Source organism: Chrysochloris asiatica, unplaced genomic scaffold (assembly GCF_000296735.1).
Source record: "Chrysochloris asiatica unplaced genomic scaffold, ChrAsi1.0 scaffold00382, whole genome shotgun sequence".
NCBI lineage: Eukaryota > Metazoa > Chordata > Mammalia > Afrosoricida > Chrysochloridae > Chrysochloris > Chrysochloris asiatica.
Window position 1 is genome coordinate 1,906,242 of NW_006408900.1, and position 3,603 is coordinate 1,909,844.

Sequence of the window (3,603 nt, forward strand, 5' to 3'; positions counted from 1 at the left end):
ATGATTATGGGGTTTATGAGAGAATTTAACAGGTTATAATTTAGAACAAGAAATGCTAAAGACACAATTCTTAAATCAGGACAGTCTATACCCCATCATACTCACAGGCCTCTTGTCACCTGCCTGAATCAGGAAATTTTAGTAACATTTTTTTTGTTGTTTTGTTTTAATTATAAAAGAGTCAATCATAGGTTTAATTAAAATAAAAGAAATTTACATAAGAATTTAAAAGTTAGACATTGTATACCTATTTTAGCACTACTGAAAATACACAGACCTTTCAAAGCTTACAGAAGAGAGAGTGATTAGACAACTCTGATAAGGAGCTAAGCAAAAAGTACACAATAGGTTACAAAGAGCAGAGGCAGAAGCTGCTTTAAGAGGTATAGTCTCAGAAACTTCTCTGAAATGCTGCTTCACTTGTGTTAATGTCATGTTCCTGGTTCAACTTCTTCAACTCCACCACTTGGAAGAAGATGTGTTTGAGGATGTGTTTGACATCTTGTTTTTCTTTTGGTAGTTTATTGGTTACTCCAAGAATGTCACCATACTTCTGGGCATAGAATTCTAGGTCTCCTTGGTACACTTATTGGTAATCTGAACAAGCCAGACCTACTCAGAGGAGAATGTCTCATCTAAGTCAAAAAGCTCCAGAGGAGGAGATAGTAGTTCTTTAAAAGTAGGAGGGAAAACAGCCAGCTGGAGATTTGGGCACGGTGTTTCAAACTGCAGTTGGATGAACTGCAGAAGTTCATGTTTCTCCTTTAGCTGTTCATCAGCCTTGATGCCCTGGGAGAGGGAGGTGGTATCAGGCTGGTATAGGGACAGATCAAAGAGGGTTGGTTTCCATCACCCTCCTGCAGACATACTCGGAGACACTCTGACAGGGTGGCTGTGTCGGGCAGCATCATATACTCAGTATCTTTGGGTACACGTTACCAATATGGTTGTGATAGATGTAAGCCTGTTGTGAGCCACTGGAAAACAACATCCATGATTTTTCTGTTTGCTTAATTTTCCAAACATTGGACATTAAACATATGGCATGAGCCATATAGAAAGCCAGGATGAGTCTGTTCATTGGAAAGAAGATAGAACCTGTAGACAGAACAGCCACTGCTGTTTTCATGACACTCATTGTGGCACTGAAGGGATACACGAAAGTGAGAGTCTAGGCATTGTTTCCATTACTCTTCTCATCAGTGATCCCAGGCACAGATTTCTCTGCTTTTTGGCTAATTTCCCTGTTCAAGACTCAATTGGAAACTAGGGCTTTTTAGGATGAAAATACTTATAGTATAATTTCTAGCCCTGGACTATTTTCAGTTTGGAGTTTGTTGATGATTTGCTCAATTTCCTCATTTGTTATAGGTCTGTTCAAGCTTTCTAAACTATAACCATCTCCTCCAGATTTTCAAATTTTTGGAGTACCAGTACACTATTATCCTTTGTATTTCTAATGATTCTGTTGTTACATCATCCATGTGGTGTTTTTTTGCGTGGTATTTGGGTCTTCTTCTTTTCTTATGTTACGTTTACCAATGATTTCTGCATTATATCAGTCCTTTTGAAGAACCAGCTTCTTGTCCTGATGATTCTTGACATAATTTTTGTTTTCTATTTCATTTATTTCTGTTCTAATCTTTATTATTTCTTTTTTTCTGGTGACTGTAATTTTACTTTTCTAATTTGTTTCTATTTGTTGGAGACATTGTGCTAATATGTTAATTTTAGTTTTTTTCTAATATTTGGATTTGTGCATTTATTATTATAAATTAGGAGTCCTCTCAGGATTGTTTTTTCTGTGTCCCTTAGATTTTGGTACATTGTATTTTCGTTCTCATTGGTTTCTATGAATTTTGTGAATTAATTGGAACCAGTAGGTTCCAAGCGTCATGTTATTTATTTTGTATGTATTTGATATTATATTATTGGTCTTCCTATTGTGGATTTCTAATTTTATAGAATTGTGGTCTGAGGAGATGCTTCATAGTATTTTAATGTTTGAAATTTATGGAGGCTTATTTTGTGGCCCAACACATCATCTATACTAGAGAATGTTCCAAATGTATTATAAAAGAATGTGTATTGAGCTATTCTTGGGTTGAATGTTCTGTACACATCTATGAGGTCAAGTTGGTTGATTGTGTTGTTTAGTTCCTCTTTGTCTTTGTCGAGTTTCTTTCTGGTTGTTCTTTCCTTTTTCAAAAGTGGTGCATTAAAATCTCCCACGATAATTGTAGGTTTGTCTATTTTTCTTTAATTTATTATGGTTTGATTTATATATTTTGGGGTTCTTTCATTGGGATCATAGATATTTACTATGGTTATGTCATTTTGTTCTGTTGACCCTTTAATCATAAGGCATTGTCTTTCTGTATTTCTTCTGCTATTTTTTTAATTTAAAATTTATTTTATCAGAGATTAGTATTGCCATTCCTCATTTTTCATTGCAGTTAACTTGGTATATATATATACCACACAGAAACAAAAACAAGAAAAAATATATATATATATTTCCATTCTTTAACATTTTTCTTGCTTCTTGTTTTTGTTTCTGCGTGTAAGGTTTGTCTCTTTCAGACAATTTAAGGATCTTTTTTCTTATCCAATCTGCCACTCTTTGCCTCTTGATTGGTTCATTTAATCCATTGACATTCAGTATAATTATTGATAGGTATGAATTAATTGCTGACATTATGTTTGTTTTTTATGGTGCTGTTGATTACTTTGTTCTGCATGCCTTCCTAACTTGAGTTCATGATTCATGTGCTCTTTTTTTTTTTTTTTTTTTTTCTGGCTGTTGAATTTATTTTAATTAACTTTTAGAAAAGATCAAATACATCATTTTTCAACATAATCTCCTTGCATGTTAATACACTTTGTCCATCTGTCAAAATTTTTTAAATTCCCTTATTAAACAATGTTTTGGGATGAGCTGCGAGCCATGAATACATCATTGTCTTCACTTCTTCATCAGAAGTGAAACTTTATCCCTAATGGGCTGCTTACAGGTGACCAAACAGGTGAAAGTCCAATGGAGCAATATCGGGACTCTAGGGAGGATGCTTCAACACCTCAAAACAAAGTTTTTGCAGAGTGTGTAGTGATATGTGGATGTGCATTGTCATGTATGTTCATGACACCTTGGAGAGCAGTCCTCGCCATTTAATCAGAAGCTTGGGTTTCAGCTCTTCAGTGAGCGTCTCACTGTAAGGAGCACTGTTGATTGTTGAAGAATTTTTTTCCTGATAATGTGCCAATTCTGGCCTTTGAGAATCCCAGAAAACTGGAAGCATCAATTTTCCAGCTGATGGTTGACTTTAGAACTTTTTCTTGGTCGGTGATTGAGGATGTTTCGATTCCATACTCTGCCATTTACTCTCAGGCTCATAGTGATGAATCCATGTCTCATCACCAGTAAAAATATTTTTTTAAAGAAACTTTTACCTTCCTTTGAGTATTAGTCCAAATTTTGTTGCAAATGTCCAAATGCTTCTGTTAATGCTCTTGTGTGAGGTGTTTCGGTACTCATCTCATGCAAACTTTTTTTTTTTTTTTTTAATTAAATGTTTTTATTTTGGATTGAGTGAAAGTTTACAG

At 34.7% G+C, this 3,603-nt stretch overlaps 1 pseudogene; it reads right to left on the bottom strand.

Moving 5' to 3' along the window:
- Nucleotides 1-391: 391 nt before the first annotated feature.
- Nucleotides 392-3,603, bottom strand: part of LOC102811101 — a 35,581-nt pseudogene continuing 32,369 nt past the window's right edge.